The sequence below is a fragment of the Lithobates pipiens genome, unplaced genomic scaffold (assembly GCF_037356315.1).
Source record: "Lithobates pipiens isolate NorthernLeopardFrog02 unplaced genomic scaffold, aLitPip1_a1.2 Scaffold_8, whole genome shotgun sequence".
Taxonomy (NCBI): Eukaryota; Metazoa; Chordata; class Amphibia; order Anura; family Ranidae; genus Lithobates; species Lithobates pipiens.
Window position 1 is genome coordinate 122,773,019 of NW_027507903.1, and position 14,698 is coordinate 122,787,716.

Genomic DNA, 14,698 nt, shown 5'->3' on the forward strand with positions numbered 1-14,698 from the left:
TTTACGGTGAGTACAAAAATCCTATTTTTGTAAAGAAGTGTAAGCACGAGTTTTGGTGCGGTCCGGCTCGATTTCAATGCGTTCCTGTGCAGTTCTTGGTGTGAATGGCTCTTAGTTCAAAACTGAATTAAGTTTCTTGCAAACTCTAATCAAAGAACATAACATACATTTTTTTTTTTTTTAATAAAGTTCACATTTCTCTTCAAAGCAGGAAAACATGTTTAAATATAATAAATTATGTATGTTAATTATGCACAAAAGATTACACCCAAACCCTTTAGGAAAAGTATGTTTTAATGTCACACGCATCAACGGCTTATTTTCTTACACATTCATATTAAAAAAAATCATTTTGTGCATCTTCATGATTGCATAAATAGAATATCAGTTTATTTCTGCATTTGCTTTACATTTTATTTCAGTTTTTTCTCTACGATTTGCAATTCATAAAGACATCTGTTACCAGAAAAAGTGAAGAAGGATCTTTTACTTGGTTATAGATTTCATTAGTAGTTAACAGGATGGCTCATTCATTCTTTCTATGCAAATGCAACACACCTCTTGCATGTATTTACTGTACTCTAGACAAATCACAAACTAATACACATTACCTTTTTCCCGTGTAATTTCTGAAACAACACAGCTATTAAAGGGGGAGTAAACCCGCTGCCTTTTTTATTTTATTTATTTTTTTACACCTGTAAGGGAAAAGGCATAATGAGCTAGTATGCACCGCATTCTAGACCATTATGAAATACCTTAGAACAAGGCGTCGGTAACTCACCTGGTCCACACCGAGGGAGATGACATGTTGCCTCGGCATGTCTTCCGGGTATCGCGGCTGCAGCACTGTGAGTGGCTGGAGCTGCAATGTCGTCACTCCCGCGCATGCACACGGGAGACTTCTTTCAGGCAAGATCCAGCATCTGCCGGGCTTTCTGCCTAGAATCACCTGTGCGCATGCAACCGTTTTAATGCCCTAAACTAGTTCATATTAAAGTGAAAGCTTTTTGGTTAGTTTTATCTTAAGATTTTTTTTCTTATGGAAGCATACACATTTTTCACTGTCTTTTATGTCCTTTATATTGAAGTGATCCTTAAAGTGGTTGTAAAGTCACAAGGGTTTTTTATCTTAATGTATTCTATGCATTAAGATAGAAAGCCTTCTGTGTGCAGCTGCTGCCCCAGCAACCCTAGTACTTACCTGAGCCCAATCTTCCTCCAGCGATGTCCATGAGTTCCTCGGCCATTCCTGATTGGCTGAGACACAGCAGTGGTGCCATTGGCTCCCACTGCTGTCAATCAAAGTCAGCTAGCCAATAAGTAGAGAGAGGGGGTGGGGCAGAAATGGGGCTCTGTGTCTGAATGGACACAGGCAGCTCTGGCTCAGCTTGAATGCCCCCACAGCAAGCTGCTTGTTGTGGGGACGGGCCAGGAGAGCCAAAGAGGGACCCAAGAATAGGAGGATCTGGGCTGTCCTGTGCAAGACCAACTGCACAGAGCAGGTAAGTCTAACATGTTTGTTAAGTTTCTTTTTTTGTCCTAAAATAACAATCACTTTAACTGGTCTAAAATGTTTCTAATGGTTTTGCTGATATTGCTCTGAGTTCGAATATCCTTCACTTAACCTCCCTGGCGGTATTCCCGAGTGTAGCTAGGGGGAAATTTTCATTACCAAAAGCAGTAACCCCGAGCCACACTCGGGATCACATCACAGTATCCTGGGAAAGTTACTTACCTTGTTTCCAGGATCCTGCGATGTCCTCCCGCTGTGTCCGTGAGCTGTGTCCTCCTCCGCCTGATGCCTCTATGTGCTGGGATCCGTTCCCTGCCAGCATCGCAAAGTATAGGGACGGAGCCCAGCGCCAATTTCAAAAAGTGCAAAAAAACTAAAAAATACAGTACACTGTAATCTTACAGATTACATTACTGTATCAAATCATTTCACATCCATTTTGTCCAGTGCCCTGCATGCAGAGATATATATATATATATATATATATATATATATATATATATATATATATATATATATATAATGTGTGTGTGTGTGTGTGTGTGTGTGTGTATATATATGTATATATATATATATATATATATATATATATATATATGTATATATACTGTTCTTTCTGCCTGAAAACTTGAGATTGTCCATGACAACCAAAAAGTGTCCCTTTACATCAAAGTGGTTTTAGGACAGCTAGAAAACAGCGATTGTAAAATAGAATTCAGAATTGAGCAATAGTGATTGGTGGGGAAATTCGTCATCAAACACTGAAAGCAATGACAGTGACAATTCTGCAACTGAGCAAATTTCAGTGTTTTTGATTTCATCACATTATTGAATACATTTTATTATTATAATTATTATTTACTATAATTTATGTTTTCGTGTTTCAAACTTTATCATACCCGGGATGTTTAATAGACTCTTGTTTGGAGAGATTTAAGTGAGTTATTCCTAAGAATTACAGCCCTAAAATATAAAATGCCAAATTTCTGTGCGAAACAATGTACCGCTTTTAAGATGCAAAAATCTGACATAATCATACCGCCAGGGAGGTTAAACAAATTAAAGTGACCTGTGGCCAGGGTAATGAGCATTCAGCATACAAAAGAAATACTGCACTTGTGCAAAAAAAAAAATCATACAAATAAAATTAGACCGTTACAGTGTAAATATTCAGCAGCACCACTAAAGTGAGATATAGTCACATTACATAGCATGTACAAAAATGGCATGGGCCGGAAGAAGTCCTCTGGTCGGGTAAAGGAGCTGTTTCCTGCTATTGTGTTCCTGTTTACAGTATCTGGATGTTTTTATGGTGGCCATGTATGTTGTATACAATGCTGGTTTTTATCCAAAACAATGTAAGTGCAATACCTTATATTAAAGGAGTATTTTACGATTTTACACTATCTGGCGTCTCCTTCTTTTGCATGGTTAAATCTGGTTGTGGGGTGAATGGAGCCTGGTCTCACTATCTAGTGAAAGTTCTTAATTTGTTCTGAGGACACATCTGCAGCTGATGACCCCTGCCAAGATTCTTACATCAAGCCTGTTTGACCCTCTGTAATAAAGGGTCCAGACCCCGGTAAGAGTCTATATTGCTTGAGGTGGCAGTATATGCACGAGATCTGCAATTTCATGGATTTGTGTTTTTTATTTATTTTTTATTTTTATTGGACTATTTTATATCAACATTTTATGAGCATTCAGGTATTTACATATTATTTTAATAAACTGGGTTGTGTGTACAAATATCTTCATGTGGCCAGTGATATGTATGGCAGGAGGTCACATCAAAATACATTTTAACCTATGGATAGAAGAGTAACAGTCTTAAGCCAATAGATTCCTCTATTACTCTACTTACAGGCTGACAGACCAACCAGATAACCTAGATATATATATATATATATATATATATATATATATATATATATATATATATATATATATATATATATATATTTATTTGATTAGGGCCACATGCATACAGGATGTTTTTGTTTTTTTTCCTCCCCGGATGCCATTGCTCCAAGTGAGGAAAATGCAGCATAAAAAACATGCCTAGGGAAACTTTTCTAAACCATACTTTTATACCAAATCAACAGAATAATATTATCAGATTCTCCCTTAAATCCTCAATTTTTTTTACAAAGATTCAGGAAACCAATTTTAAATTGCTGATGAGGTGGTATCACACACTGTCCCTACTACACAAATTCTTTACAGCCACCACTGACAAATGTTGGCAATGCCAGGTGGAGCACGGAATGATACTCCACATCTTTTGGTCCTGCCCCAAACTCGATCATTTCTGGAAGGAGGTCTGGAGAATTGCTCAAAAATTTACTGACTACAAGGTCCATGACAACCCAGCCTTTTTTCTTTTTCATGCCTTGACTAGTCCAGCAAAAATCTACAACGATCGATTATTGGACATCTTTTGAACACCACCTTGCATTCCCTCTAATTGGAAGTGTCCAGAGCCACCAACCATTGGCCTCTGGCTCAATAAAGTAGAAGAAATAAACAAAATGGAGGATTTGATACTAACGTCACAGCATAAGCATGAAAAATACACTAAAACTTGGACACTGTGAAATCTGTCTACTCTGAAGAGGGAAAATGTCTCTTTGAATTATAATTTGTTAAGCTGATTGGCAGTTGCCCCTGAGTCCCACCTTCAGGGTGCCTCCTCCCCCTTTTTTCCCCCTCAAGCTGCCCCCCTCTCCCTACTTCCTTAGGACCCTTTTTACCATCTCTGCCTTGTATCTTTCTCTAATCCTCTTCTTACTCTTCATCATCTTCCTAGGCTGTTTTTTTTTTTTTTTAAATGGTGAGGTAGTCCTTCGTTTAATTCCATGGTGACCAATTTTATCAGGGATCTTCCTCTTTTTGTTTAAGTCTTTGGGTAGTAATGTTGAACGCATGTTTGACATGTACATTATGAAGCCCTGTTGGGGCTTTTTCAATACCCATCGAATAGTTGATATTATGTGTGCACTGGTTTGTACTATGTTTTTACTACTGTCTGTTACTGGACACACCTTTTCAGATGAAAATAAAATATAAAAATAAAAACATGCCTAATACGGCATTTTAAATGCGTGTTTATGGCACATTCACATGTTAATGCATTATACTGGCCACAATATTAATTAATTCTGGCCATTAGAATCTATTCAAGCTAAACAAGCCTTAACACTTCTATCAATAATGTGCATTTAAGCTTATTTGGCGTTTTTTTTGCCCTAACTCTCCTCCTCTGAATGCGCAAGTGGTGATTTTTTTTTTCTACCTCTAAACACTCTTGCCTCTAAAAACATGTAAACACCTATGTATGTATGGACACTTTGAAAATGATTTGCTAAAAGGGAGAGTGGAAAATATGGTGCAACTGTGCATGGTAGCCAATCTGCTTCTAACTTCAGCTTGTTCAATTAGGCTTTGACAAAAAAAAAAACCTGGAAGCAGATTTGTTTGTTTGCAGAGCTGCACCAGATGTTGCACTCTCCAGTTTTAGTAAATCAACCTCATAGGCTAACATAAAGGGGCATTTAGAGGCAGAAAAAAACCTAAAAGCATCGTTGTAGAAACCCTGTCTGCATAAGGCCTTATTGTTGAACCTTAGATACAATTAAATAATGTTAATTTGTTGGAATTTTGTATACCTGCTATACGTCATAGCTTGTTTTTACCCTTGTGTTCCTGACCTGTGCCGCAGTCATGAAAAAGTGGCTGTTTTTTTTGTTTTTCAGGAGACCCCTATTCCCTGTGAAAAAACAGTCATCGTGCTGACATCTTCCTATAAGCAGAATAACCTTTCTCCTTACACTTCAAGCAGTGCTGACATCTTTCCCCACCTAGTACTATTTGCTATAACTTAATGCAGCACTAATCCTTTTTTACCCACAGGCTTCTCTGCTCACAACTAGGCAAGTATAGTAATGAGGTTAGAAGCAGCCATGACGGGAGCAGAGAAATCCCACCCCCCCCCCCCCCCCCCCCCCAACTGGCACTCTTCTTCTCTCCACACCCTTATGTTCCTGTCCTATAGGGCTATACTTTACTCTCTTTAGTTTTGTATCGATTTTCCAACTTGACACTTTAAACTCCTGTTGCTGATCTTGTGCAACTTAAATTGCAGGACTCCCAACCAGAGTTATTACAAGATCTAGATGTCTTTCCATAACTAGGAGTTGGTACAATTTTTAAAGAGAAGAAACTCTCAAGTGACTATAAGGCCTTATAAAAATGTCAGTAGCATTAGCTGTAGAAAGCTGCAGCTGTAGAATGATTTTTGCAGTAGTGTTTTTCAGTGTTTTTTTTAGCGTTTGCATTTTTTTTTAGCAAAACTATACTCCCACAAAAGCTTATGCCTCAAAAATGCTCATGAACACAGAAATACCTTTTTTTTTTCTTGCATTTTTAAGCTTTTATCAGAGTTCGAGCGTTTTTACAGCTGAAAAACTCTACTTCAAACCCACCAGTTCTGTTTTTTTACCAGCCAGAAATCGCCCCTGCCAAAAACCGCTGATGACAGCCTATGTGTGCATGGACACATAGGATAACATGCTGGGGAGCTTATTGGCTACAGAAAAAAAATGCCTGAAGCCAAAAACAGCAACTGTAAAAACATTCAGTGTGCACGAGGCCAAACGTCAAACCCAGATCACCTGCTTCTTGCCTAATTGTCAATACCTATTAGTTGATTATTTATCTACACGGACTGTTAAATGTTCATTGTGTAGCTTTCCTTTTTTTTTTTTTCTAGAGTACTTTTTTCAAATGCTGTTTAATATTGCCAGTCCTGGCCTTCAGGGTCCCCTTCAAGTCAGTATATTTCTTAGAATGGCTTTACATTCTATGTATTACTGTACCAATATTCATACTAGGTCCTTTTTTTGTTAAATAAAAAAAAGATTAAAAAATAAAGTATGCTGTCATAAGTATACATATAGGACATAATATCACATACATTATCTGTATTACTGTTTATATTGTTTTCCATTGTTGGAACAATAAACACCTTCTCCAACAGAAGGAATGCAGCTGGGTGCTATCAGATCCATTTTGTAATAGGTTACACTAGCCTTTGGAACAAACAAGTGGCGTCAGGCATTGAACTGCTTTCTTTTCATGAAGCTGACCACAGACAATGGACATTTCCCCAAAGAGTATTGTACGTATTTATTTAACTTTCATCTTGAACATCTTGCTTTTAACCCTGGGAATACAGAGTGGTTAAAACCAATGTACAAAGATGAATAAAGCATTTTCACAACGAAAGGCTTTGATTGCCATACATTCTCAATGCTACCTGCAGCTTAAGTGATGTGTAGAAATGTTCTTAAAGCATTTTCCTCATGGCCTATAATAAATACGTAAAATCAACTTTAAAGTATCGCTATTGTGAAATATAGTTTAACTGAAGCTCAGTAGGAAATGTACTGTGCATAAGATCTGTTAATGATGCATATAAGATGGATTTTATCTTAAGCACAATATTTGTCTCAAATTCCTTTGATGAAAGCTGTCATTCTGTTACTTAGGCCGCATACACACGCGGGGACTGTTCGCCCAACTTTGTCCGCTGAACAGTGTTTCGGCGGACAGTCCGCTCGTGTGTGGGCTTTCAGCGGACAGTTTCAGCGAACAGTCTGCTGAACAAAGTTTTTCGGAAATTCCGAAAAACTGTCCGCTGAAACTTGGTTTCAGCGAACAGTCCCCTCGTGTGTAGGCTTGTTCGTCAAACTAAGTTCCGCGCATGCTCAGAAAGGATTTACACGCCGAAAGTTGTAATGCAGTGTATAGGACGTCGTATTTTCCGTCCCGTCGTACGTGCCGTTCACGTCATCGCGCACGGTTTCAGCAAACTGTTCGTTCGTCGTGTGTGGGCAAGTCCGTCCATGCTAATTTTGAGCGGACTGTTCGCTGAAACTGTTTGACGGACAAAGTTGAGCGAACAGTCCCCGCGTGTGTACGCGGCCTTAGTCTTAAATAAATACTAGGGTGGTAGTTACGGCGCTCACCTGTTGTTAATTGAATTTGCGGGCAAACCCGCCTACTAATGCTTGTGCCTAATTATTTGCAGGAGTAAGTGTAAAAATAGAAAAAAAGTGAAAAAATATAATGCAAATACAATTCTTTTGTGCATTAAGTGCTGTGTTAACAATACCTCTCCCAAGGAGAATTTTTTCTTTTTATATGAAAAACAAATAAAATAAAATAAGAAAGATGAATGTGTATATTTCTACCCCTATGAAATATGCAAAAAGATGCTCAAACAAACCCCTTATTGCAATATTAAAGTGCTAATATAAATTTGTGCAAACCATACAAGAAAAAGTGCTACGTGCTTAACAAAGTGCCATAATAACAATGTCGGCTATGCAAAAAGTGTCACGTGCTCCTAAAGTTGCCACAGTACATAAATCCAGTCTATTTTGTTCATAAAATCGCTAGATAGAGGCATGCGATTTTTTCAAAATTGCTAAATTGAAGTATGCGATTAATTGCACATTTGAAGTTGGTAAAAAACCCACGGCAGAAGAACAGTAATGCTCAAATTAGAAAGTTCTGCTAAAAGAAAGTGCCAGTGTGCTTCCGTGTTAGTGAATTCCTGGGTTACAACCGGTGCGACTTCCGTGTGTAAAACAAATGACCGCACTCACCAGCTCCCTCTCCCATAAGGGGTTAATGCGCCTTCACAGTGTGAGCCCCTGTGCCGCTTTGCAGAGCTGATCTGGTTGACATCCAGTAATTTCAATAATTTATCAGTTCTGTAGACAGGTCTTTCACCAAAAAGAGTCCTTGCAGAGGTCTTTTTGCAGCCTCCAAAACAGCAAACACAACAGCACAGCCAGACAGTGTTCATCTCCTGTCTGAGGAGCTGTCTGGCTCTACTATCTACTTCTCACAACCAAGGGAATTATTTTATTTATTCATTCTTAAATATCCAACAAGAAGTAAGTGCAGTTACAAAAAGAACTGCAAGCAAAACAGGTAAATACAAAAAAACTAAAATTTTAGACTTCTTGATTCTGTAGTTATAAAATTGATTCTATTTATATTTGTTTGGAATGCCATAACATTAATTTATTACAGGTACTTATATAGTGCCTTTAATTTATGCAGCGCTTTACATATACATTGTACATTCACATCAGTCCCTACCCTCAAGTAGTTTACAATCTAAGGTCCCTAACTTACCTTCATACACTAGAGCCAATTTAGACAGCAGCCAATTAACCTACCAGCATGTCTTTGGAGTGTGGGAGGAAACTGGAGTACCCAGAGGAAAGCCACACAGGCACAGGGAGAACATGCAAACTCCAGGCAGGTAATGTCGTGGTTGGGATTCCAGCCAACGAACCTAGTACTGCTAAGCGGAATTGCTAAACACTTAGCCACTGTGCTGTCCCTTGTTATATCCAGTGTGGAGGACATGAGAGAAATATAGAATATATGGAGAAAGGCTGACATTGCTGAATTTAATATTATGTACATGGGTAAGATTCTTAGCAGTGTTAAAATGTACATCAGGGCAAATAAAATCATTAAAACCTGTGTAGTACACCTCTGCAATACATGAACATTTATCATTGTTTTATACTACCTTGAAAGACCCTGGACAGAAAAATATTGATCTTCCAAAGATGCACTGAGCGCCTAAGTCCCGTAGTGGGCTGACAGCATACAGTACAGCGGTTTTGTGGACTGAATGGTGTCAGACCTGCCCATTTGTTTTTGTTTTTTGTCAAACTACTTAATCCCTTACTTTATTCTTACTTTCACAATTTGTTCTGTGGTCCAAGATAAAATCTAGGAGAGCTAACTAAAGTCCTTCGGCTAACACAGGAAATCTCTGAATTTCTAAAATCAAACATTCCATCCTGCACTTACTCCTCATATGCCATAATTTAAATGCAGGGTACAAGATGAAGTTTCAGGGACACTCTAGTCCCATTTATCAAGATAGCAGACAGAGTAACCATCCACAGAATAAAAATACACAGCCAAATATTTACCCGATGATGTCCACCCGGGGCTGTGCTCATCCTGTGTGCTAGTATGCCTACCACTGGGTGCACAAAATACAGTGATAGAAAAAAAAAAAAGAAAAATCATAAATCATATCCTCCATGCACCAAGTCTAAAAACACAACAAAGTGGAAAGTATTGAAACATTTCAGTCAGTGTGCCTTCCAGAAACGCTGCTGTAGCATGCTGCATCTGCATTCTATTGAACAGAAGTGTTTCACTGCCAGGGTCGGGACGGGGAGGTAGGGGGAGTGAGCAGAAGAGGTACATTCTCTGGCACCTCACTGACTGCAGTGTCACTCCTGTCAAAAGGAGCACTGAAATTTCTGCTCCCTCTAGTAGCAGCCTACTATGTGCAGAGCAGCTGAGAACACATTTCCGCCACAGCACTGCTGGGGAGTGAGGGCAGACTGCTCTTCTTCCTGTTTCCCCATGTCATGTGATATATCACATGGCCTGAGATGGGAAGAAGGATAATCTGTCTTCATTTCTAGTGGCCGCTGTGCTGAGAAGAATGTCTGAACTGAATGAGTACACAGAGGGCGGAGGGAAAACTCAGCCCAAGACTTCCCCTCTTATCTTTAGAACCCTTCAAAAGTCCCTTAACCTCCTCCCTCAGAACCCTTCACCCCACAGTGGGGACCCTGAAGGGTGGCACTGGCACACTAGGAAGGTAGCAGCATCGGAAAAAAGTAATACGTACAGTATATACAACTAGATTAGGAATAAAACAAAAAGAACAGATAGTCCTTGTAGATAAATAAGCAACTAAAAGGTATTGACATTCAAGTAAGAAGAAGATGAGTGACAACTTCATATTAAGGCCCCTGGCTATCATCATCTGCATATTTTAGGTTCAATATTTTTACAGCTACGGTTTTCAGTAAAAGGCTACATGCTATATAAAAAAAACAAAAAACAGCCCTTACTTACGTCCTGTGCTCAGTGTCCTGTCAAACTGCAGGAGCATGTTTCTATGGCTAGAGATATGTTTTTTAATGAAAGCATATCTATAGTCAAATTTTAAAAACCTATGTTCATTATTGTAGTTCAATTATTTCTAGCCTATTCCTGTTAATATGACTGATCTTGGAGTTTGTAAACTTACTTTGTGAAGATCCCCACACATTTACTCCCTTGCATTCTGTGACAAGTATTCACTATGCCCTGTGAGTGTCACATACTTCACAGAGCCTGCCTTCAGATCTAGAGAGGTACTGAGAGGAGTTTCAGGAGGCAGAGTCCTGCTTTGCTTGCTGGCAAAGTACTATGGGATATGTAGTCCTTAGAAATTGAAAGTAAACCAAAGACATGAGAGTAAGCTGCAAAGCATGTAGGGAATGCAGGAAGTCTGAAAGGGACAGTAAGCAGACAGACAGCTCCCACAATGATTTCTCAAGTAAGCTTATATTGCATTGTGAAAAACAACAATTGTTTGTATTGTTATTACAATGCTTATGTTATAAAAATAAAGTCTATGCTTTGACAATAGATTACATTTAAAACATTTATTGTAGTTAATTTTACTAATTGCAGAACTGATATGTTTATATAGGCTTTATTGTTTAATTGTAACAGCGGTTAATACACCTTTGTCTAGATATCTTCTAACACCTTCATTTGGAATCCATCTAATTTTGTTCATGAGCATTTTATTAGGCTGCTTAACACATTGTTAAGCATAGGCAGTATTACAGACCTTAGTGTAGGAGGTTTCTCGACTTGTCATCCTTTCTATCTGTTCTGACTCATCGGATATGCAAATTCCTCAACAGGATCACACATTTTTAAATTAACACTGAAGTGCTGATGGATGGTGTAGAAAGATAATAATACAGACTCTGAAAAGTGTTGTGTTGCTGTGCCTGGTAGGATGACTCTGTGGACCCATTTATAGTTTACATGGTTACATACAGACTTTTTATTGTATCTGCTCTAATTTGTATTACACAAAGCTTGGAAGACCAGAGTTTATTGAGACTCTTACCGAACAGGATAACCTTGAAGCTTGTAAAATGGATTTTGCACAAAAGTAAATTACCGTAAGGATCATGTGTTACAATAACTGCACAGTGCCGGGTTCTCCAACATCCTGTTCATTTTTCACCACATAATTATTGTTCATCTTTCTGTTGCTCAGGAAAGGAATACAGTATTATTTTTAGATAGCTTGTTATCACTGGGTAAATATTTACAGTTATGTTGTATCAGAAACCACATTAGGCCATTTTGCTTAAAGTAGTATTTAACCCATTGATTTTTTTAGCTTAAAGTAGGACTGAAGTCCCAGCATAGCAAAATGCTCCTTTATACACTGCCACGTTGGAGGCGGCCTATAAGGTCCTCCTGCGCTGGTACTGGGTCCCAGCCCATATCGCCAAGTCAAACCCATCATGCAATGACAGATGCTTTCGGGGTTGCGGTCACCGAGGAGCTGAACTACACACATGGTGGTCTTGCCCTTGTCTATAGGATTCTGGTCAAGGGTCTTTGGCCTATTATCCTCCCTATTTCATGTCCCCTTCCACAAGGACCCCAAATTTGCGCCATTGCCCAGGTCTTTTCTCACAACAACAGAAACTAGCCACATACTTATTTATCGCCAAGCGAACAATAGCAAGGGCTTGGAAAAAACCTTCTGTGTCATTTGCAGAGGTAAAGAACACCCTGTTGACCCTTATGATCCACAAAAAAATGTCCAGCTTCCTCCACGACTCTCATGCAAAATTTCTTCAGGTATGGGCCCCGTGGTGGTCCTTTGCCCAATCTAATTTAGACTAGTCTAGGTCTCTAGATTCTGTTCTATACCTATCTTCCCCCTGCCCCCCCTCCCCCCTTTGTTTTGTTTTGTGTTTTTTTTTTTCTATCTTGTTTTTTTACTGTTTTTTTTTTGGGGGGGGGGGGTTTGTTTATTTTTCATTGCTTTTCTCTTTCCGGTTGCGTGGACATCCCCTTGCCCACCTTAGCCCCTGGGTCTCATGACTCGGGCATAAACGCACTGGCCCCCTATTCCAGCTGGTGGGTAGTGTCAGTCTATAGCCTATACCCTCATAATATATGTCTTATTATGTACTTATATGTGAACCTCTTTTTTATGTTTTATGTTCATATCCCCTGCATGGGAATTTGTCACCTGGTTTTCCCTCTTTCACATTTAAATAAAAAAATTGTTCCAGAAAATAGGACTGAAGTCAAAACTTTATTTTTGATAGAGTAAGGCCTCATGTACACTGCTGCTCCTAAATGTGAGTTTAGGAGCTTTTTGCATTTTTTTGACAATGAAGCTGAACTCAACTCAATAAAAGCCTATGTGTCCATGTACACATTGGCTATTAGAAGAGTTTAGGAGCAAGTCAAATGTCCCTCTCCTGCGTTCAGGAGAGGAACATTTTGGTAAAAAAACGCAAATTGCAGTACTGCTTTTTTTGCAGCATTTATCATTTTTCTGCTGCCAGAAAAGTTACATTTGGGGTAGCCAGTGTACATGTAGACTTCACTTCCTGTCCAACAGCCAAACCAAGAAGTGAAAGGAAATCTCTCCAAAGTGAGGAAATCTCTGGTTGTCACCATATATAGTTTCCTCATTGCAAGATTTGCTACTCTATTACTGTTTTGGGAACATCACAAAATTTGAGTTTTACTTTCACTTTCGATGATGACAGGACAAATTGAGGGTGAATCTCCCCAATGGAGGAACAGACAGCAAAAAATCTGACAGGTGTTCTAATACCTACTCCCTCTTCAAAGGCAGCCTAGTAAAAACACTTACATGATGTTCAGCATGTCTATGCAATATTTCTGACTGCTGTCTCTGACACAGTACTCTTTAATTTTTATTTTTTGATAAAGCCGCCTTGTCTCTCCCACTTTAATTGTGACCTTTTAAAACTGCTAGTATGATGTGCATAGCATACATGCTGTAACACTGGCTGTTGTCTCTGACATAATACACTATAATTTTTATTTCATAATAAAACCTAGTTTGTCTCTCTCTCTCTCTCACATCACAGCCTAGTAAATGTTCATGATGTGCAGCTTGTCTGTGCAATATTTCTGGCTCTTGTCTCTGACATAATATGTTGTAATTTTTATTTAACAATACAATTTGCTTTGTTTCTCCCTCTTACATTGCAATCTTATAAAACAACTTACATTAGGTGTAACATGTCTGTGCTTTGACATAATTCACTTTTTCTTACTTTTTTTTTTTTTTTTTGCTTTAAACTTACTCATCTCTCCCAGATTAAAATGCATCCTAGTTTAACTGCTTATGTGATGTGCACCATGTCTGTACTATATTTATGGCTCTGACATAATACACTACAATTTTGTTCATGATAAAACCTGCCTTGTCTCCCTCTCTTACATTGAGGCCTAGTAAAATTGTTGACATGATTTGTAGTCTGTCTCTACAATATTTCTAGCTCTTGTTCCTCATTTTTGTTTTTATTTCATGAAAAACTGCCTCAATTGTTCGACTTACATTGTGGAGTAGCAAAAAAAAAATTACATGATTTGTAGTATGTCTGTGCAATATTTCTGGCCCTTGTCACTGATATGATACACTTTAATCTTTATATTTTTTGCTTACAATTTAACCATTTCTCCTTGTTCAAATGCAGCCTAGTAAAACTGCTTACATGATGTGCTCTATGTCTGTGATAGATATCTGGCTGTTATATCTAACATAATACACCGTAATTTTTATTTCACAATAAAACCTGCCTTGTCTCTCCCTCTCACATTGCAGCCAAGAAAAAAAGATTACATTATGTGCAGTATGTCTGTGCAAAAATGCAAGCTTTTGTCTCTAATTTAATACCCTGTAATTTTTATTTCTTGATAAAAAAAACTACCTTGTCACTCCCTCTTCAATTGCAATGTAGTAAGCTAGGTGAAACTTTATTTTTCTGTGTGAACAGACTGTACTCCTTTAGTAGATCCTTTAGTAGATCAACCAGCCAGTTGTAGCCTGTCCAAAGGGGGCGCACAGGCACCGCCCCCGGGCTATTCACAGACAAAGAAAAAGGGGCCCTTTAAGAGTGTCCAGGTGCCGGACACACACTGGTCTATGGGAAGCTTCCCAGCTTGCAATCAGCTGATTGCAAGCTGGGAAGCTGATTTTCTTGTGTTTAGGGAGAG